Source organism: Bison bison, unplaced genomic scaffold, assembly GCF_000754665.1.
Source record: "Bison bison bison isolate TAMUID 2011002044 unplaced genomic scaffold, Bison_UMD1.0 scf7180017864041, whole genome shotgun sequence".
Taxonomy (NCBI): domain Eukaryota; kingdom Metazoa; phylum Chordata; class Mammalia; order Artiodactyla; family Bovidae; genus Bison; species Bison bison.
Window position 1 is genome coordinate 2,409,586 of NW_011494613.1, and position 22,480 is coordinate 2,432,065.

Here is a 22,480-nt window from a genome sequence, read left to right on the forward strand (position 1 = left end):
CACACGGCTATGCTTCCCCACCCCCACCCCCAGCTAAGGCAAGGACCCACCACTGGCCGCCCGAGCTGAGAACCTGCGGGAATTCATGCGAAGGGACATCGCTGAAGTTGCTCCACCTCGAACAAACCTGGTGTCCCCGACCCTCGCCCATCGTCCAGACACGGGGAGGTCTGGGACGGGAGGTGACTTTCCGAGGACATCACAGCCCAGCACCCCAGCCCGGGGTCACACTGTTTTTCCCACTCAGTGCTTCAGGGAGGCCTCGGGCAGGGAACGGCGTGAGAACCGGTTCGCCTGTTGCCGGGTGGGACTGAGCTTGAACCCCGGCTGGACTAGCCGGCCGGGAGGGGGCGAATCCCCCGGCGTGAGCAGCCCCGCTGGGGGGAGGCTGGGCTGAGGCTTGCCTCCACCCGGAGCTCAGCCATGCAAAAGTGCACTTGCTTCCCGGGAATAACCAAATATCTTTGTTTAAAGTGGCGGCGTAAATGGCCAGTCGCTTTGTGGCCACGCTGGATATTAGTAGATGAGGATCATTCTGTTTCAATTGGCGCCTCTCAGCCGGCTAGCAAGAAACTGCTTAGGAGGAAGTGGGTTTCCTGTCTGCGCGTTCCCAGGCTTCAAGTGTGAGCCCCGCGCCTTGAGGGTCCTTGGGCGCCTGGAGAGGAGGAGCTGTAGGCTGCGCTTTCCGAGCGGGCGGGCGGCCGGAGGCATCCGCCGCGCGGCTCCGGCCAGGCCCCGGCCTCCAGCAGAGTGGACCACGGAGCCGAGCCCTCCGCCGTGCAGATCCTGAGACCCGCTCCGACTTTTCCTCTTGGATTTTAAACGTTTTGTTTTTATTCTGTTTTCTTTTCTCTTTGGCTGTTTCAGCCTCCTTCTCCGCGCTAGGGGTTGGGAGGGCGGAGCGCTCCCCGGTCGGGCAGGGGCAGCCAAGACACCGCGGGGGCCGGTTAAGGAGGCTTCTCGATTTGGGTTTTTGTTTTCATATTTTCTTTTCCTTCCTTGTAGAGTAGCTCCTGATGATGAAAAAGCGCCTTTGAATGATTTAATTCAGCAGGTTAGATGCCTTTTCCATTAATAGCAATTGTACTAAGGAAACTTGTTTATTGGCTTTTTATTTCAAGATTTCAATCCTCCCCTTTAGAACTGCACTCCCTCAATACAAAGCCAACTTACATGCTAACATTCAGTTTCCTCGCCACCTTATTCATTAAGAGGGGAGAGAAAGCTCAGGGCACCCCCTCTCCTGCCTACCACACAGGGCCATGTTTCCCAGCCCCCTTGGCCGCTTTGGGGCAGGCAAGCAGGAGATTGAGGGTCGAGACAGCACTCTTCAGTTATGCTTCGAAAGACGGGTGCCAGATCGGCTCATTGCCCTTCCCACCAGGAGACTTCTCAGGGGGGCGCTCTCAAGAAGGACTCAGACTCCCATCGAGGACACCTTGGTCAAAGTGATGCCCAAGTCCAGGGAGCAAGGAGGGAAGAGGATGACGCTGGGTCCAAGTGAAAGGACAGAAGACAACACTGTAGACAGCAGACAAAACTGAATATAGGTCTTGTATGCAGGCCAGCCGCCAGCCCTGGGCCTGCGCCTCAACTAGGGTCTTCATGCCAAGGTGGGAAGGGCTTCTGAGTCTCGAGTCTTCTCTCCTCCCTCTCCACTGTTTTATATTATTACTAAATGTAAGAAACACTAGGTGTACACGTTGTAGTCTCTCCTGTTTCAATGCCATTTAGAAATGGAGGTCATTCTTCACCAGGTTTTTTTTAAAGATCCAAGTAAGACAGGGCACATGAAAGTACTAGCTGGGTGAATCTTCCGCAGTCCTTGAGCCATGCCTCCTCGGCCTTCGTCCCCTCGCAGCTTTCAGCTCCGAAGCAGGCACGTGGCTGACAGCTCCCCGCCCCCACCCCAAGCTTACCGTAGGGAAAGGACTCGGATCCACTTAGGTAGCTGGCTAGCGTTGGGTTTGGGCACAGAGCGGAAGCGGGAGCTCGAGGGAGGGAGTGGAGGGTAAGGGTCCCTGTTCCCCGCCCCCTCTCTGCCGCAGCCGAGATTGTGCTGCTGCGGGCTGGCACCAGTTCTTGTCTCGACTTGGCCTGGGCCATCGCAGCATCTTGAGGAACCTGCTTCTTCTGCCCCTACACACAGACACACACATACACACACACACACACACCCCTACACACACACACACACACACACACACACCCCTACCTCCGCACCTTTCCCCAGAGGCGCTTCGCTGCCAAGAATAAGCCGTCTTGTGGGGAAAAGGCGGATATCCTTATCTCCGGGCTGGTCCGAGTGAAAGCCTTGAGAGTCCCTCACCTGGCCCCAGTGCCTCTTTCTGACCAGAGGGTTCTCTTTTAGTCGGCCTCCCCACTCCCCCGACTTATCTTAAACAGGGCGGATCGCAGTTACGCCAGCAGTTTCTTTAGGGGATATTTGGGAACCCGAGTTCACCATGTAGGGCCCGCTCATCTTCCCTTATCTTTCAGCCAAGGTGGGGCGGTGGGGCAGGCTTAGAGCAAGCGGATCTCAGGCCTTTCTCAAGGAGTTTTCCCTGGGGCGGCCGCCGGTATCCGCCTCAATCTCCACCACGTTCTGCTTTGCTGCCTGCGGCTCAGACCGGTATCTAGGAGCCCTGGGGGTGCAGGCCCAGGCCGGGCCGGGGACTCGCGAAATTGCCATGGGTCTTTGCTCACCAGCCGCCTGGCCGAAGAGAAATGCCCTTCTTTCACTCTTGCACCACTTCTTTGAGAACTTAGGACAGAGGGCTCATACAGAAGGCTAACACCGGCTCTATAGCTCTCACCAGGTTGGGGGTGATGAAATAGGAAAGCCTATCTTCTCCCCTCCCCCAGTTTTCTAATTCCCTTCATGGTCCTTCCGGCTTCCCTAGGGCAGGGAGAGACCCTCTTTCCTGGTCGGGCTTATTCCGGATTATTTTGCCCCGAGTTACTGCAATTTGTGATTCATTCAACAAATAAATTTATTGAGTGTGGGCTCTGTCCCAGATTCCCTGCTACGTTGGAAAATTCAGCCTTAAATCAGCTAGATGCGGTTCCTACCTACAAGAGTTTACAAATTAACAAATCCCTCAAATAATATGTAGTTACTTTGTGACAAATGTTACTTCCGGCTTCCACCGAGATAGGGTTGTAAGGAAGGTTTATGTGCGTGTGACTGCACCATTTCTCGATCTTGAAGCGCTCAGGGGCGTGGGCAAAGCTCTGGAATATAAACTCAGAAGTCCTGGTTTTAGCCCGTTTTGCCACTTTTCAGCCATGTGGTATGGCTCTTGTGGACGTCTGGAGCCTTTACCCTCAGGGCCAAAATAAGCTAGGGTGTTGTTTTCAGCTCCCCACCCCCCCCCCAAGGGCAAGTCCTTGCTTTATTTATCCTCCAGTCGTTCAGTGCCTCAAAAAATGTTCAATTAAGGAAATAAAGCATTTTAGCACCTGGTTCCTGAGCTGCAAAAATGGTCATAACCTGTCCAATGTAGCTCTCGGGTTGTGCTAGGCATGCACGTGAGTTTGTAAACTGTAAAACTCGCTGGCACACGGAAGGAGTTATTACTTCTGGTTCTGAGTCTTGGGTTTCTAGAAACAGTCTCTTGGCATGAAGCTCTCGACCCCTCGTCTGCTCCCGAGCCCAGACCCGAGGCGGGCGAGTCTTCCTTAGCCAGGCGCAGACTCCCGAGTCAGGCTGAGCTGGGTTCCCGGGTGCCGTCGAGGCAACCCCACCCAGGGAGCAGAAAGTAGGAAGGCAGCCGAGCGCTGGGGGTCGCTGGTCTCCAACTCGGAGGTGCAAGGAACCGAGAGAGGATCAGGAGCCCCTTGAGGCGGGTTGGGGGGGGTGCGTCTTCCTTTCCCTGAAGGATCTCATAGGGCCCCTCTGCCCCGTTTCCCCAGGCACTACAATCGAGAACCTCTGGAGAATCTGCGCAAAGCCCCACGGCGCGGCAGTCTGGCGGCTTTCCGCAGGAGGATTTCGCAGACGCCGGGCGAGGAAGAAATCTGGAGATTTCTCTATTGCTTTCCATCTCGCCTTGACCATCTAGGGTCTCTGAGGGTAGCCTTCTTTTAGGGAAGGCTCTCTTCAACAGTGGCCTTTGGGCAGGTCGTGAGGACAAAGGAGGTGGATAACCCTAGGACGTCCTGGCGAGGTTCCTGTGCAGCCCTTCCCTGCATACCACTCGGCCTTCTGGGGTGGGAATGGGAGGCGGGTTTGCGCCCGTGAAGGCCTGCACCTACCAGGAGAAAAGGAGACTTCCACCCTCAGGTCTTTGGTGTCAGAGAAACCTCTCCTGTCAGATCTGGCCCTCCTGAAGTCGACACCAGTGGTCTTGAAACCGTCTTATGTTCCTGTCACACAATTCAAGCCTAGATTCAATTTATGTCAGAGCCCCTGACCTCGCCACTAACTCCGGGGGCGCCCCCTGGCGGGAAGGAGTCTGGGGTAAGGAGAGAATTTGGGGTCTGGTTTACAAAGCAATGGCACCCCACTCCAGTACTCTTGCCTGGAAAATCCCATGGACGGAGGAGCCTGGTGGGCTGCAGTCCATGGGGTCACTAAGAGTCGGACATGACTGAGCGACTTCACTTCACTTTCACTTTACAAAGCAGAGGTGGAGGGGGTGGGGGATGGGGGGTGGTACCCAGCGCTAGCAGTACCCTTTGAAAGGAGGAAAATCGAGATGCTGTGGGTGGGATGTGGGGGGCGCGGGCCTGCAGCTGCTCGGAGACTCCGCAAAGCCGATGCAGGGCGCGCAGGAGTAGACTCAGGAGCGAGCCTGAGCTCCACATCGAAGCGGCTTCCGTTTCTTCCCATTTCTTCGTTACTCTTTAAAGGCCTCTGAACAGGCAGAGAGAGAGGATGGTGGTGATCCCACCACACTCTGGACCGACACGGGAAGCCCCCTATTAAGCTTCCCTTAGTAGGGAGAGGGACACTAGCGGAATCGCTCTGGGGCGCGGGCAGCTCGAAGCAAAGTTTTGCAGTTGCTGCTGAGACCAGAAAGATTCGGGAAGGATCCTCATGGCGGCACCGCTGATTCGCCCCCAGGCCCCGTATGCAGCCGCATTCAGCTTTAGAAGGCCGAAACCCGCAGCATTTTCCACCTTCTGTCTCCCAACCAAACCGCAGCCCCAGCGGTGTTTTCCCTTTGGCTTTGAGCATTCGCGTTTTCCGCGGAGTCACCAGCAGCGCTGGGATTCCTTCCTCTGGTCCTTTCTCCTCTCCAACCTCCCACCATTTCCCCGCCCCCAACACTTGGCTCAGGCAGTTTCGGGGAGCCGAAGCACCAACCCCAGGCGCTCTTGGGGAGACGTCTGCAGCCCTGGGTTTTTCCGGAACCTGACCACGCGGTCTTCCCCTTCGCGCCCAGGACTCTAGGTCTGTCTCTGACAGTAGCAGACCGAGACGATCCGCAGCGCCCTCTTCCGTCCATCGGAGGAACTGTATCCTTAGGGCTGGCCTGGGGACGCTTTGTTACTGTGGATGCTTTGTTACTGTGGATAGTTCCGCCCAACAAGACTGACTGTGGTCGTGTCCAGAGACTGATAGTGGTTCGTCCGCCACGAATTTGTCTACCTAACTATCCACTGTATTATCTATCTGACCACATGTCTGGTTGCCAAAGCCGTTGCAACATAGGTTAAAAACGACTCTTGGGATCACCCAGCCTCAATGCACCCACTATTTCAAAGGACCACGGAAGGCACTTTGATACAAAAAGCCCTCTTCTTATTAAGTTTTGCCTGGGAATCTCGTTATGAAAACTCCCCCTCCATGCACGACAGCAGTTGGATACATATTTGGTGGCCAGTGAAGAGGCTTTAAGTTTCTGCATGTCTGAAACCTGTAGAAAGCAGTGGCCCTACTGGCTGTTGCAGCTTAGTGTGCAGCAACAGGTGCTTAGGCACCAGGGGCTTAGTGCCTAAAAAATACTGGAGCAAGAATCCTTCTGAGACAAGCTATACTAGGGTGGGCACTTCCCCTCCCCAGCTTTCTAATATCTGACACCAACTCAGCCAGCCAGGCTTTCTCCCCTATTATTCTCCTCTCCTTGGACTCTTGTCAAGACTGGATCCTCTCCATCACTCCCTGTATACCTAAATTACTCTGCTTTCGTTTTTTCCATTTATCCAGGGTATCATTATTCACACCTCTGTAACTCAGTCATGCCCTTCTTTTTATTAATAAAAAGCCCAACTGCCTCATCCAAAAGCTAAAGTCAGACACACAGTAGGAGCTCAACATGTTTGTAGAATAAATGGACTAACCTTTATTGCACTTCTCTGTTACACTAAGACAATTTACCCTAGTTGAATGATTCCCTAATTGTTTCATATGCATTTTTGTTCTCTTTTTCAGCTAGACTGTAGGGTCCTTGATTTTAAAAGGGTCATGCCAGACACTTAACATGCCCCCAGAAATATGTCCCGTGTGCTGTAGCATTTGTTAGTGTTAACTCTTTTCAAAATTATCTCATTGGCTTTAGAGTCACCACTCAGTCCTTGTTATACTCCTCTGTCTGGCCATTTCCTCTCCCTTGTTGGCCTTTCTGCTCCTACTGTATACCCATCTCTATGGTTGCAACTGCCACCGATTGCTGATGGTTCCTAAATACGTGCCTGCTATGTGCTAAGTTCAGAGAAGGCAGTGGCACCCCACTCCAGTACTCTTGCCTGGAAAATCCCATGGATGGAGGAGCCTGGAAGGCTGCAGTCCATGGGGTCGCTGAGGGTCGGACACGACTGAGCGACTTCACTTTCACTTTTCACTTTCATGCATTGGAGAAGGAAATGGCAACCCACTCCAGTGTTCTTGCCTGGAGAATCCCAGGGACAGGGAAGCCTGGTGGGCTGCCGTCTATGGGGTCGCACAGAGTCGGACACAACTGAAGTGACTTAGCAGTGACTTAGCATGTGCTAAGTTGCTTCAGTCATGTCCGACTCTTTGTAACCCTATGGACTGTAGCCCACCAGTCCATGGGATTCTCCAGGCAACAATACCAGAGTGGGTTGCTGTACCCTCCTCCAGAGGATCTTCCCAATCCAGGGATCGAGCCCATGTCTCTTATGTCTCCTGCATTGACAGGTGTATTCTTTACCACTAGCTCCACCTGAGAAGCCCATCCTTAATATGTACCTCTAGCCAATCTCTCTCCAGAGCTTCAGGCCTATATCTTAAATGGTTTATGTCCTCATGTGAATACATATCCCAGTCTGAACTCATAACTGTGCCAACTTGCTTCACCTTCTGTGTTCTTGATTTAGGTGACCAGTATGAACATATCTGCACTGCTCCCCCCCTCGGGCTCACAACCCCCTAAAAGCTTGTGTTAGTCTTCTTGGGCTGCCATAACAAATACCATAGACTGACTGGCTTCAACAACAGAAATTAATTTCCTCACAGTTCTAGAAGCTGGAAAGTTCAAGATCAAGGTTCTGCAGAGTTCAGTTTCAGGGGAAGACTCTTCCTGGCTTGCATCCAGTTCCTTCTCACCAGGTCCTCACATGATGGAGAGAAATTTCTATTTATTCCTCATCTTAGAAGGCTATAGTTCTATGGGGTCAGGGCCCCACCTTAGTTAACATGCTGCTGCTGCTGCTAAGTCACTTTAGTCGTGTCCGACTCTGTTCGACCCCATAGATGGCAGCCCACCAGGCTCCCCCATCCCTGGGATTCTGCAGGCAAGAACACTGGAGTGGGTTGCATTTCCTTTTCCAATTCGCGAAAGTGAAAAGTGAAAGTGAAGTCGCTCAGTCATGTCTGACTCTTAGCGACCCCATGGACTGCAGCCCACCAGACTCCTCCGTCCATGGAATTTTCCAGGCAAGAGTACTGGAGTGGGTTGCCACTGCCAATTACCTCCTAAATACCCTATCTCTAGATGTAGTCACATCGAAGGTCAGTGTTTCAACATGTGAATTTAGGGGAACAAAATTCAGTCTAAAGCAGCTTCTAAGCCAGATATCCGAATATGTACCTTTTCCTCTCCCTTATCCAATGGGTCATAAAGCTATATCAATTCCATATCAGAAGCGTCTCTCAGATCCAGCCCCACTTCTTCATTACCAGTTCTCCTCTCCTTTCACTGCCTTCCTCAACAGGGTTCATCATCTACTGCCGAATCACTTAGCTCTTGTCTCTACCATTAAGCTCTCTAATCTGTTTAAGTTCTCTCTGGTCTACTCATGGGCTCCCCAGGTAGTGCCAGTGGTAACGAACCAACCTGCCATTGCAGGAGTCATGAGGTATGGGTTCGATCCCTGGGTCAGGAGGATCCCCTGGAGGAGGGCACAGTCACCCACTCCAGCATTCTTGACTGGAGAATCCCATGGACAGAAGAGCCTGGTGGGCTATAGTCTGTACAGTCACAAAGAGCTGGTGACTTAGCACAGCACTGCACCACAGTCTACGCCATACACCTGTCCACAGGACAGAGGCCAGCCTCTCTCTCCAGACTACTTTCTTTCTGCCTACTACCTGCCCCTTCACATTCTACTCTCTCTAAACTTTTCACAGTCTTAGTCATTTTATATGGTTTTATGAGGTATAACAATAAACTGCACATGTATACAGTGTAAAATTAGATGTCTTGATGTATGTGCACACCGATGGAACCATGATGACAAGATAATAAACATGTATAACACCCCCAAAGTTTCTCATGACTCTTAGAGTAAGCCTTCTCTTTTACTCCTCCCTGTTCTCATATTGATGACTAGGCAAGCAGACTAGTGGCTTTCGGTCCCTACAGGTTAGTTATCATTCTCTAGAATTACATATAAACGGAACCAAACAGTATGCAGTCTCTCTTATCTGGCTTTTTTCACTTTGTATAATTATTTTGAGATTCATCAATGTTGCTATATGCATCTGTAGGTTAGTTTATTATTATTGTTATTGTTGTTACCATTGCTGAGTAATAATCATATGGATATACCAAATGTGCTTTATCTATTCACCTATGGATGGACATCTGGGTTATTTCCAATTTGGGGCTATTACAAAAAAGATACTATGAACATTTATGTTATACATGATGTTTTCATTTGTCTTAGGTAAATAGGTAGGAGTGGAATAGCTGGGTGAGATGTCAAAATGACATCTTTCGTCAATGAGCATGATGTTAGCCATAGGCTGTAGGTAGGTGCCATTCAACAGTTTAAAGGAGTTCTTTTCTGTTCTTGTTTGCTGGAGAGTTTATGTCAGGAAAGGATGCTGGATTTTGTCCAGTGCTTTTACTGTATCTCTTGAGATAAGACCATTGACTTTTCACTTTTGGTCTGTTAATCTGTTGCATTACATTAATTGATCTCTGAATGTTAACCCAATCTTGCCTTTCTATGATAAATTCTACTTGGTCATCATTTGTTAACCCATTTTATACGTTGCTGTATTTAATTTGCTAAATGTTACTTAAGAACTTTTGTATCTATGTTCATGAGCATGTTAATCTATAGTTTCCTTGTAATGGTTTTGTCTATTTTTAATTTCAGAGGCTGGCTATACAGAACAAGTTGAAAAATACTCCTTCATCTTCAGTTTTCCGGAAGAATTTGTGAAGAACTTGTATGTCATCCTCAAATGCTTGAATGTTTGGTAGACATCACCAGTGATGTCATCTGGCCTGAAACTTCCTTTGTGGGAAGATTATATATGTGTATTATGAAAACAGATATGCAAATTACCTATTTCTTCCTGAATGATCTTTGTTTGGCAGTTTGTGTCTTTCAGTGAATGTATCCATTTCATATAAGTTTCTTAAGTAAAATTATTCATATAAGCTATTTCCTTATTATCCTTTTAATATCTGTGGGGTTTATAGTTATGTCATCTCCTCTTTTATTGTTATTGGTAACTTGTGTCTTCCCTCCATCTCTCTTTTTTGAGGAGTCTATCAATTTTACTGATCTCCTCAAAGACTCTACTCTTGGGTTCATTGATTTCCTTATATTGATTTTGTGTTTCCCATTTCAATGATTTGTTCTCATCTTTTATTCTTTCTTTTATTCTGCTAACAGTGTGCTTCCAGTTTCTTAACATGGAAAATGAGGTCACTAATTTGAGACTATATTAGTTTCCTCTTGTTGCTGTAAAAAAATTACCACAAACTTGGAGGCTTAAAAGAATAAAAATTTTTACTCTCACAGTTCTGCAGACCAGAAGTCTGAAATCAAGGGGTTCGCAGGTTTGTGTTCTTTCTAGGTTTCTAGGGTAGATCCCGTTCCTTGCCTCTTCAAACTCCTGATGACTGCTGGCATTCCTTGGCTTCTGAATATATTACTTTGATCTTTGTCTCTGTTTCAGATGGACTTCTCCTCTGAATGTGCTTCTCTTTGCTCCTCTGTTATAAAGATGCTTATAATGGCATTCAGAACCTACCCAAATAATGATATCCTGTGGGCTGCCGTCTATGGGATCGCACAAGAGTCGGACACGACTGATGTGACTTAGCAGTAGCAGCAGCATCTCAAGATCCTTAATTATATCTGCAAAGATTCTTTTTCCAAATAAGGTAATGCTCACAAGTTCTTGAGACTAGGATGTGAACATTATCTTTTTGGAAGTCACAATTCAGCCCAGTATAGAGAGCTTCTTTTCTAAATGGGCATTTAGTAGTACAAATTTCCTTTATAAGCACTGCTTTAGCTGTATCCTATACATTTTGATAGGCTGTGTTTCTTCTTTCATTATTCAAATCAGTTAAAATATTTTCTAATTTCTGTTTTGAACCCTTCTTTGACTCTTGGGTTACATAGATTAATGTTCTTTAATGTCCAAACATTTAAGGATTTCCCAGCAATCTTGCTCTTGCTGATTTCTCCTGTGATCTGCTGTGATTCTGTGTACTCTTGATTTGACTGTGATCAAAGTAGTGTACTTCCTTTGTGTGACTCGAATTGTTTTTATTGAGATGTTTAATGGCTCAGAATATGACTTCTCTTGGTAAATCTCTGAGTACATTTGAAAAGAATGTTTACTCTGTTAAAGGTGAGTGGAGTGTTCTATAAAAGTCAATTAGGTCAATTTGCTTCATGGTATTATTTAAATCTTCTGTGTTCTTACTGTTATTGCAGCTTCTTGTTCTATCAATTATTAAGACAGCAGTATTGAAATCTTCAACTATAAAACTGGGGGGTTTCTCCTTACAGGTCTATCAGCTCTTGCTTCATTTTGAAGCTGTGTTATTAGGTTCAAAAAATTTTGGATTTTGGATTGTTGTGTCCTCTTGAATTCGACATTTTACCCTTATGAATTGAACGTTTTAAATCTCTGGTATTATTCCATGTTCTGATCTCTTCTTTTTCTGATATTACTATGGCTTTACTTTGATTAGTCTTAGCATCATACATCTATTTTCCTTCTTTTACTTTTAGCCTTTATAGTTTTGTGGTTTCTTGTAAGCAGCATATAGTTGAGTCTTCCTTTTAGTCCAACGCCACGATTTTTGCCTTTAATTGCAGTATTTAGAGCAATTGCATTTAATGTGATTATCGCTATTGTTGGGGCTAAATTGACCATCTTACCGTTTGTATTTTATCTGAGACTGCTCCTTTGTTCCCCTTTCCCTCTTTTGGTCTTCTTTTGGACTAAATGAGCATTCTCTATGATTCCGTTTTATCTCCTTCTTTTGGCTTTCTTAGCTATAATTTTTGTTGTGTTATTTCAGTAGCTGATTTAACATTTAACTTACTGCAGTTTATTTTCCAATGATATACCACTTTATGTGTCGTATAAGAACCTCACAAACGCATACTTCCAGCCCTTCGCTTTCTAGCCTTTATGCAATTGTCATCATATGCTTTACTTCTAAGAATATCATCATCTCCATAGTAAATGTTTATTGCCTTTGTTTTACACAGTCCATTATCTTTTAATGAGATTTAAATACTAAGGGAAAAAGACTTTGCTATTTCACACATAGTTACTATTTCGGGTACTCTTCAGTAGATCCAAACTTCCACCTGGTATTATTTTCCTTCTGCTTGAATAATTTAAACATATTTTGTAGCTCAGGTCTGATGGTGATAAATTCTTTCAGCTTCTGCATATCTGAAAATCTCTTTATTTTAATCTCCATTTTCCAAAGATATTTTCATTGGGCATAGAATTATAGGTGTGCAGTATTTTTTTCTTGCCATATTTTAAAGATGTTGCTCCACAATTTTCTGGCTGCCATTGTTTCCAAGGAAAGCACAAAGTGAGAAGCCTTGGCAGGGCCTAACCTATTTCCCAACAATCTCTAAAAACTCCTTCCAACTTTTGCTATGGCAAGTTTATCTTTTTACCATGTGTATGTGTAGTTCCATGGCCCTGCCTCCCATCTGCCTGAAGGCACACAGGATTGTCCTCTCTCACTGTATCCTATATGGAAATTATAGACCTGCCCCTGATTTTTTCCAGAATAGCAGGTGGTATATATCAGAGCTAGACATTCTATAATCATTATTTTAAGCCTTTTCCACGAGTAATTGTCATGATCATGGTTATTCTTCTGTTGCCCAAGTCTCTTATAAATTATCCATCAAGTTGCATTCTTTTGGGAAAGTGAGCAGGAAACTCTAAGTTTTCAAAAAGTTACCATGTGTTTAAGTTGCTCCCTTTAAAAACAAAGCATTGGGGCTTCCCTGGTGGTTCAGTGGTGAAAAGTCCACCTGCCAATGCAGGAGACACAGGTTTGATCCCTGGTCTGGGAAGATCCCAAATGCAGTGGAGCAACTAAGCCCACGTGCCACAGCTATTGAGCCTGTGCTCTGGGGCCCAGGAGCCACAACTGCTGAGCCCACGTACCGCAGCTGCTCAAGTTCTCATGCCCTAGAGCCTGTGCTCTAAAACCAGTGGCGCCACTGCAACGAGAAGCCCAAGCACCACAATCGGAAAGCAGCCCCTGCTTGCTGCAACTAGAGAAAACCCGCGTGCAGCGACGAAGACTCAGAGCAGCCAAAAAGAAATAACTAAATAAAATTATTTTTAAGAAGTTTTGGGAGAATATAGATTGAATCTAAACCAATCAGAAATGAGCTTGCCTGGGTCTTTTGAGAACAAAGTTTGCGGAATACTCTCAGATAAATTGAAAGTCCTGGACCCTCTCTTCTGAAATATCCTAAGAAATGTTCCAGGCAATTTGGCATTCATATTCCAAGAGAATGGTTCCCAGCTTTTATAGATGAGGAAACCAAGTTTCAGAAAGGTTAAGCGAATTGCTGAAGATTATATAGCTGGTAAGTAACAGAGCTAAGTTTTGGTTGCCAGTATGTCACAGCCTAAAGGGCTTCCCTGATAGCTCAGTTGGTAAAGAATACACCTGCAGTGCAGGAGACCCCAGTTTGATTCCTGGGTTGGGAAGATCCACTGGAGAAGGGAAAGGCTACCTACTCCAGTATTCTTGGGCTTCCCTTGTGACTCAGCTGGTAAAGAATCTACCTGCAGTGTGGGAAACCTGGGTTTGATCCCTGGGTTCAGAAGATCCCCTGGAGAAGGGAAAGGCTACCCACTCCAGTATTCTGGCCTGGAGAATTCTAAAGGGTCGCAAAGATTGGACACGGTGAGCAATTTTCACTTCACTTCACAGACTAAAACACAAGAGAAGTCACACCCTAGACAAACAGGGAGTTTTAAGAATTCTCTACCTGCCCCTCCATTTATATCTCCTAATTTTGTAGTTATTTTGATAGCAGGATAATTTGAATGTCTACTCTTTGCTTAGAGAATTTTTTCCAATTACCCTTTTTGTCTAGCTCAGTAGTTCTCAAACTTTAATGTGCATAAAAATTATTGTATCAAGTTACATACACAAATTTTTGTCACCATTTTATAAGATTTTCTAGGGCAATTTTGATATTATTGGACCTGTACCATAGGCATTACATGGGATCAATCCCTGGGTCAGGAAGATCCCCTGGAAGAAGTCATGGCAGCCCACTCTAGTATTCTTGCCTAGAGAATCCCATGGACAGAGGAGCCTGGCTTGCTACAGTCCATAGGGTCACAAAGAGTCAGACACAACTGAAATGACTTCGTGCATGCACCATAGGCATTATCACATTTAAAACCTAACAACCAAGGACCACACTGTATTCTTCCCACTCTCCTACCATGCTCTGATTTTTAACAAACAGGTTCCAGTCCCTTTGGGAAAATGTAGTAACAAGAAACACATTGCAGGGAAGAACACAGTTATGTTTGTAGGACTTTACTTTCACCATTAAAGGAGTGTGACTAATGTACCTAAGGAGTTTAAATTCTTTTTGGCAGTGAAGATGACTTTTTAAAGGATAAGTTAAACACAGAAGTTTATCTAAGACAGCAGCTCCCAAATGTTACAGTATAAAAGAATCATCTTAAAACTTGTTTAAGTGTATATTCTCAAATAGGAGTTCTGATTCTGGTAATGGAAAGTAGCTTATATCAGACCAAGTCTCAGATAACAATAATAAACTCTTGACAGTGTGCGCGCACGTGCACACACACACACAAATACACACACGTAATTACATTTGAAGGGACTGGAAAGTGATCAAAAGCAGGCAGAAACTGAAGGAGGTTCTAGTCCTTAATGGAACCACTCACTGCATGAAAATCAAGTTTACCAGTCTATTTTACTGAGCACTACTCAGATCACATCGGAGAAGGCAATGGCAACCCACTCCAGTACTCTTGCCTGGAAAATCCCATGGACGGAGGGGCCTGGTGGGCTGCAGTCCATGGGGTCGCTAAGAGTCAGACACGACTGAGCGACTTCACTTTCACTTTTCACTTTCCTGCATTGGAGAAAGAAATGGCAACCCACTCCAGTGTTCTTGCCTGGAGAATCCCAGGGATGGGGAAGCCTGGTGGGCTGCCGTCTATGGCATCGCACAGAGTCGGACACGACTGGAGCGATTTAGCAGCAGCAGCAGCACTCAGATCACACACAGAGCTGAAAAGCCCAGTGTTTTCAGATTGAGGTATTAGAGGATGAAGTTAGAGGCTGCAAAAACATCTAAAAAATTACGTTAGAGAAATTCCAGGACAAAGGAACCTTGCGAGGATTTGGGGTATGGAGAGGAAAGACCATAATTTGCATTTAAATGCTATTCAAATCACAACCCAATTCTCAAAATGCTGATGCATGGGAGAGTTTACTAGGAGCTGAGCAGAAAACAGTACCTGGAAAGAATGTAAAAGCAGAAAGAAAAAAAAAAAAAAGCAGAAGAGTTTGGAGGTTTGTTCTCAGCAAGTTAAATAGATTCAGTGGACACCTCGGGCTTTCTATCAAAGGAAAGTTTGCCTTGGAAAAAAAGGCAATGTCACAGGACTAAAAGATTGGCCTTCCCAGGTGGCGCTACTGGTAAAGAACATGCCTGCCAATCCAGGAGACATAAGAGATGTGGGTTTGATTTCTGGGTTGAGAAGATTCCTTGGAGAAGGAAATGGAAACCCACTCCAGAATTCTTACCTAGGAAATCCCATGGACAGAGGAGCCTAGCAGGCTACAGTCCATGGGGTTGCAAAGAGTCGGATACAACTGATGTGACTTAACACACATGCACACACCAAGGTAGTGTTCAGTCACTCAGTTGTGTTCAGCTCTTTGCGACCCCATGGACTGCAGCACACCAGGCTTCCCTGTCCTTCACCAACTCCCAGAGCTTACTCAAACTCTTGTCCATCGAGTCAGTGATGCCATCCAACCATCTCACCCTCTGTTGTCCCCTTCTTCTCCCACCTTCAATATTTCCTAGCATCAGGGTCTTTTACAATGAGTCAGTTCTTCACATCAAGTGGCCAAAGTATTAGAACTTCAGCATCAATCTTTCCAATGAATATTCAGGACTGATTTCCTTTAGCATAGACTTGTTGGATCTCCTTGCAGTCTAAGAGACTTTCAAGAGTCTTCTCCAACATCACAGTTCAAAAGTATCAATTCTTCAGCACTCAGCTTTCTTTATAGTCCAACTCTCACATCCATACATGACTACTGGAAAAACCATAGTTTTGCCTAGACAGACCTTTGTTGGCAAAGTAATGTCTCTGCTTTTTAATATGCAAGTGGCTCAGATGGTAAAGCGTCTGCTTACAATGCAGGAGACCTGTGTTCGATCCTTGGGTGGAGAAGATCCCCTGGAGAAGGAAGTGGCAACCTACTCCAGTACTCTTGCTTGGAAAATTCCATGGACAGAGGAGCCTAGTAGGCTACAGTCCACAGGATCACAGAGTCGGACATGACTGAGCAACTTCACTTCACTTCACTAGGTTGGTCATAGCTTTTCTTCCAAGGAGCAAGCGTCTTTTAATTTCATGGCTGCAGTCACCATCTGCAGTGATTTTTGAGCCCAGAAAAATAAAGTCTGTCACTGTTTCCATTGTTTCCCCATCTATTTGCCATGAAGTGATGGGACTCGATGCCATGATCTTAGTTTTTTGAATGTTGAGTTTTAAGCCAACTTTTTCACTCTCCTCTTTCACTTTCATCAAGAGGCTCTTCAGTTCCTCTTCACTTTCTGCCATAAGTGTGGTGTCGGCTGCATATCTGAGGTTACTGATATTTCTCCCAGTAATCTTGATTCCAGCTTGTGCTTCATCCAGTCCAGTGTTTCTCATGATGTACTCTGCATAGAAGTTAAATAAGCAGGGTGACAATATACAGCCTTGATGTACTCCTTTCCCAATTTGGAACCAGTCTGTTCCATGTTGGATTCTAACTGTTGCTTCTTGACCTGTGTACAGATTTCTCAGGAGGCAGGTCAGGTGGTCTGGTATTCCCATCTCTTTCAGAATTTTCCAGTTTGTTGTGATCTACACAGTCAAAGGCTTTGGCATAATCAATAAGCAGGAGTAGATCTTTTTCTGGAATTCTCTTGCTTTTTCTATGATCCAATGGATGTTGGCAATTAGATCTCTGGTTCCTCTGCCTTTTCTAAATCCAGCTTGAACATCTGGAAGTTCGTGGTTCACGTACTGTTGAAGCCTGGCTTGGAGAATTTTGAGTATTACTTTACTAGCATGTGAGATGAGTGCAATTGTGCAGTAGTTTGAACATTCTTTGGCATTTGCCCTTCTTTGGGATTGGAATGAAAACTGACCTTTTCCAGTCCTATGGCCACTGCTGAGTTTTCCAAATTTGCTGGCATATTGAGTGCAGCACTTTCACAGCATCATCTTTTAGGATTTGAAATAGCTCAATTGGAATTCTATCACCTCCACTAGCTTTGTTCATAGTGATGCTTCCTAAGGCCCACTTGACGTTGCATTCCAGGATGTCTGGCTCTAGGTGAGTGAGCACACCATCGTAGTTATCTGGGTCATGAAGATCTTTTTTGTATAGTTCTGTGTATTCTTGCCACATCTTCTTAATACCTTCTGCTTCTGTTTCTGTCTTTGATTGTGCCCATCTTTGCATGAAATGTTCCCTTGGTATCTCTAATTATCTTGAAAAGATCTCTCGTCTTTCCCATTCTATTGTTTTCCTCTATTTCTTTGCATGGATGACTTAGGAAGGCTTTCTTATCTCTCCTTGCTACTCTTTGGAACTCTGCATTCAGATGGATATATCTCTCCTTTTCTCCTTTGCCTTTTGCTTCTCTTCTTTTCTCAGCTATTTGTAAGGCCTTCTCAGACAACCATTTTGCCTTTTTGTATTTCTTTTTCTTGGGGATGGTCTTGATCACTGCCTCCTGTACAATGTCAAGAATCTCTGTCCATAGTTCTTCAGGTACTCTGTCTATCAGATCTAATCCCTTGAATCTATTTGTCACTTCCACTGTATTTGATTTAGGTCATACCTGAATGGTCTAGTTGTTTTCCCTACTTTCTTCAATTTCAGTCTGAATTTGGCAATAAGGAGTTCATGATCTGAGCCACAGTCAGCTCCAGGTCTTATTTTTGCTAACTGTATAGAGCTTCTCCATCTTTGTAAAGAAAGGGGCAAATAAATATGCCTATAAAGTGTAAACCAATCCTCAACAAGTTCGAGGGGATCAGCTAGTAACTTAACTTCCTGGTAGAACAAAAACTAATACTCTTCAAGGAAGATTAGCAGAAAGACAAAGAAACTCTAAGATGTATTATTCATAATAGCCAGATTGTAATAGAAAACTACTAGATATGTGAAGACATAGGAGATAGTTTTCAAGGCAAAAGAGAAAGCAGTTGATAGAATTCTATATGACCAAGACGTTGGAGTTTGCAGAAAAGTACATTTAAAAAGGTAAATATATATAATAATACATATGTATATATTCAAAGACAAATTAAAATATTTTAATAATAACTAAACAAAACAGGGAACTTTAGGGAAATGAAAGCTATTTTATAAGTCAAATGTAAATCCTGAAACTAAAGAGCTACAATATATGTAATGAGAAAAATAGTCACTGGATGAGCTGATGAGAAGATTGGAGACAGAAGAAGAAAGGGACAAAGAACTTGAAAACAGATCAATAGAAATTATACAATCTGAAAAGCAGAGACAAAAAGATCTTTTTTTTTTTTTTAAAGCGGAGCATCAGTGACCTGTGAGACAATAAGTGAGCAAATAACACAAAGATTTGTTTTCATGCTCTATTATATCATGAAACAAGCAGCAGTGAACTTTTCATTTTAAATTTTTTTCTGTCATTCAGTGAAGATTATTATTGCTTCTGGCATGACTATCAAAATGTTTCCTCTTGAATAATGTTGTTTCTTACCATTAGATTGGATATAGCATTCAAGAGGTCCAACCACTCTGACAACAGAGTGGCAAACACCTTACCAGCATAATCAGTCCATTAATTTACAGATGCCTTGATTAAGTTTCAACAAAATAACATACTTCTTGACAAACTGTCTCAACAGAGTTTCTTCTACCCATCTCACTAGCTAACCAAACACAGGTCACTATTGTTTGGCTTGACTTCTCCCTCCAGCAGAACCTGGGAAGCCTGGTTCAGATGGTAAAGAATCTGCCTGCAATGCAGGAGACCTGGGTTCAATCCCTGGATTGGGAAGGTCCCCTGGAGAAGGAAATGGCAACCCACTCTGGTATTCTTGCCTGGGAAATCCCATGGACAGAGGAGCCTGGATGGCTACAGTCCATGCGATTGCAGAGTCGGACATGACCGAAAGATTTTCACTTTGTTAAATAGCTTATAATATCTTCCTCATTGTTCCAGGGGATTAGGGAGAGTGCTGTAAAAGGAAATCATATCATCTTTTTTTCTGATATCCTTTAGTTGAATCTCATAGTTTTGAAATCAGCAAAATGCTTCTTTTACTAGTTTGTCTAGATTTACCTTTTGTCTTGGAAGTCAGGCTGAAGATTTCTTTCAACACAATGAGTATAGCCATTAATAACTCCATGATGGTCCCTCTGTTCTTCAGCTAAGCTGCTATTTTCCAACATGTCTTCAAGAAGGAGAAAGAAGTTCCTCTCATACATGATCATATCTGGCAGATTGGTTGCTATGGTAAATGCTTAGGTGCAATGATACCATTCAGTGTTTTTTGCAGGGCATGCAATGCTTGGTCAGAGAACCCAGGGAAAGTTCTATTCAAAGACGAAATCAATTTGATACCTATTTAGTCGGCATTTTCCAAGCTGCTGAGGCTGCAAAATATCCAACATAAGTTGCTTAACTTCACTAGGCATTGGGTTGGTCAACTATTGAACATTATCACACTGGTGCCTGTAGCCGAAGAAAATAATCTCAGACATTTTATAGCCAAGCTCATAGATCCTTCTCTTGTCACAATCAGTGTGACTATACGTAAGAGTTAAAGGCACAGGCCTTAGAAGCACAGTCCTGGTATTCTAGTTATCATCACACCTTTTAGTGGAAAAGAGACCCACTGTTCGACCTTGAAACAGCAGCAGCGTTAACTTGACATTTCTGTAATAATGACTCAATTTATCCCATAAGGTTTAATAATTAGATCTTAGGATATTAATGTTTTTGAGAGGTTCACAGCAGAGAGGAGTCTTAAGAAATTGGATGAAGAGGACAGGACTGCATCAGGTGAACCTGCAATTGCAAATTATTGATTCTAACAATAAGCATCAGGAGCTAAACTTAACACTTGGCCTGGACTCCCTCTGCTCCTGGGCTTTCCAGCTCACTTTGTCCATAAGCCCCACAACCTTACCATGTGCTCAAGCTGCTGCCTTGCTGTTTGGCTCTTATTTGAAGTTTCTACTTGTTCATTTGTTACAGGCATACTCATTTATTACAAGCATATTCATACATTATAAGCATACATCCCTGAGCATAGTTATAAAAGTTGCTTTAAAATCTTTGTCTGCTAATTTCAACATTTGGGTCATCCTAGGGTTAGTATCCACTGCTTATCTTTTGTGTATGAGTCTCATTTTCTTTTTTCTACATGGTAATGTTGGATTTCATTCACCGTGAATGATTCCTTGCAAAAGCTCTGTGGGCTTCTGAGCTTTATTCTCCACTGTGGCCTCTCTTTAAGAAAAAAAACCATAAAAGTCTGAAACTCCTCCAATGATGTTCTCTTCTTCCAAATGTTGGCTCCCTTCTAGATTCTGCCTGCTTTTGTTACTCTCTGGGATGCTTAGGTAGTTGTTTTTATATTTTGTCTAGAATTTATAGCTATCTGCGGAAGATTGGTTAAATAGAAACTACTTTGCCATGACAAGAGGCAGAGCCCCATTTTTATTTTTTTTACCTCTGATCTATTTGTGATTTATATAAACCTTTTTCTTATAGATAGCATGTAGTTAGATCTTGCTTCTTCATCTGGCCTGATGACTTCTGCCTTCTTATGGGGGTGTTGTCTTCTTGTTTAGTCTCTAAGTCATGTCTCACTCTCGCAACTTCATGACGATAGCCTGCCAGATTCCTCTGTCCATGGGATTTTTCAGGCAGGAATACTGGAGTGGGTTGCCATTTCCTTCTCCAGGGCATCTTCCTGACCCAGGGATTGAACCCAAGCCTCCTGAATGGTAGGCAGATTCTTTACCAACTGAGCCACCAGGGATGTTTAGACCATATCTATTTGAAGTAAGTTTTTAACATACTTGATTTAATTTTACAAGACTGCTATTAATCTAATATTCGTTCTCTCTATTCTATGTTCTTTTTTTCCCCCTTTTTTTAGCCTTCTTTCGGTAGTTGAGTATTTTTAAGTATTTCATTTTAAAATCACATTGTTTCATCTACTTTAATTCTTTATAAATGGTTTCCCTAAAGTTTATAACTTATAAATAATCATTTATAATGCATGTTTAACTTAACTTACCATAGTTTACTTTCAAATATTATGTCATACATAATGTAAAGAACTAGCAATAATATAATTCAATTTTTCTTTATGCTATTTCTGCTATTGTCATACATTTTACTTCTATATATTATAAATAAATAGTCTATTATTTAAAAATAACATTTTAAACCAGGGAAATTATCTTTTATATATACTCTTATCATTACCATTTATAGCAGTCTCTACTCTCGTGTAGATCCTATTTTCCATCTGGTATTATTTTCCTTCAGTGTGAAGAACTTGTTTTAACATTCCTTGGAGTGTAAGTCTACTGGCAATGGAGTCTGTCATTTTTTTTAATTGGTTTGAAAATGTTTTATTTTGCTTTTTTTTTTGAAGAATCTTTTTTATATCGAATTACAGGTTGATAATCTCTTTCTAAACTACTTTATTGCACTATAATTATCACTACAAAAAAACTGTACATATTTAATGCATACAATTTAATGAAACAATTTCTTTTCTCTCAGCATTTAAAAGATGTTATTCCATTGCCTTCCGCTTTGCATTAATTTTAATGGGAAGTCTCCTACTTGAGTGAGTATATCTGATACTCTTTTCTTCTTCTTTGTTTAAAAAAGGTGACCACAATTCCATCATCACATTTAATAAGATTAATACTACAAAATCACTGCAGATGGTGATTGCAGCCATGAAATTAAAAGACGCTTACTCCTTGGAAGAAAAGTTATGACCTACCTAGATAGCACATTGAAAAGCAGAGATATTACTTTGCCAACAAAGGTCCATCTAGTCAAGGCTATGGTTTTTCCAGAGGTCATGTATGGATGTGAGAGTTGGACTGTGAAGAAAGCTGAGCGCAGAAGAATTGATGCTTTTGAACTGTGGTGTTGGAGAAGACTCCTGAGAGTCCCTTGGACTGCAAGGAGATCCAACCAGTCCATTCTGAAGGAGATCAGCCCTGGGATTTCTTTGGAAGGAATGATGCTAAAGCTGAAACTCCAGTACTTTGACCACCTCATGTGAAGAGTTGACTCATTGGAAAAGACTCTGATGCTGGGATGGATTGGGGGCAGGAGGAGAAGGGGACGACAAAGGATGAGATGGCTGGATGGGATGGACGTGAGTCTGAGTGAACTCTGGGAGTTGGTGATGGACGGGGAGGCCTGGCGTGCTGCGATTCATGGGGTCGCAAAGAGTCGGACACAACTGAACAACTGAATTGAACTGGAGTACATCTAATATCCAGACCAT

The 22,480-nt window shown here is 44.0% G+C and overlaps 1 long non-coding RNA gene across 1 annotated transcript in view; it reads left to right on the forward strand.

Annotated features, from left to right (window-relative positions):
* Nucleotides 1-21,945, forward strand: part of LOC104985245 — a 22,938-nt gene extending 993 nt beyond the window's left edge. Inside the window, exons 2-3 of the long non-coding RNA XR_824867.1 lie at nt 9,514-9,586; nt 21,847-21,945. This is a non-coding gene — a long non-coding RNA (uncharacterized LOC104985245). The remainder of the gene's footprint in view (nt 1-9,513; nt 9,587-21,846) is intronic.
* The last annotated feature ends 535 nt before the right edge of the window (nt 21,946-22,480 follow it).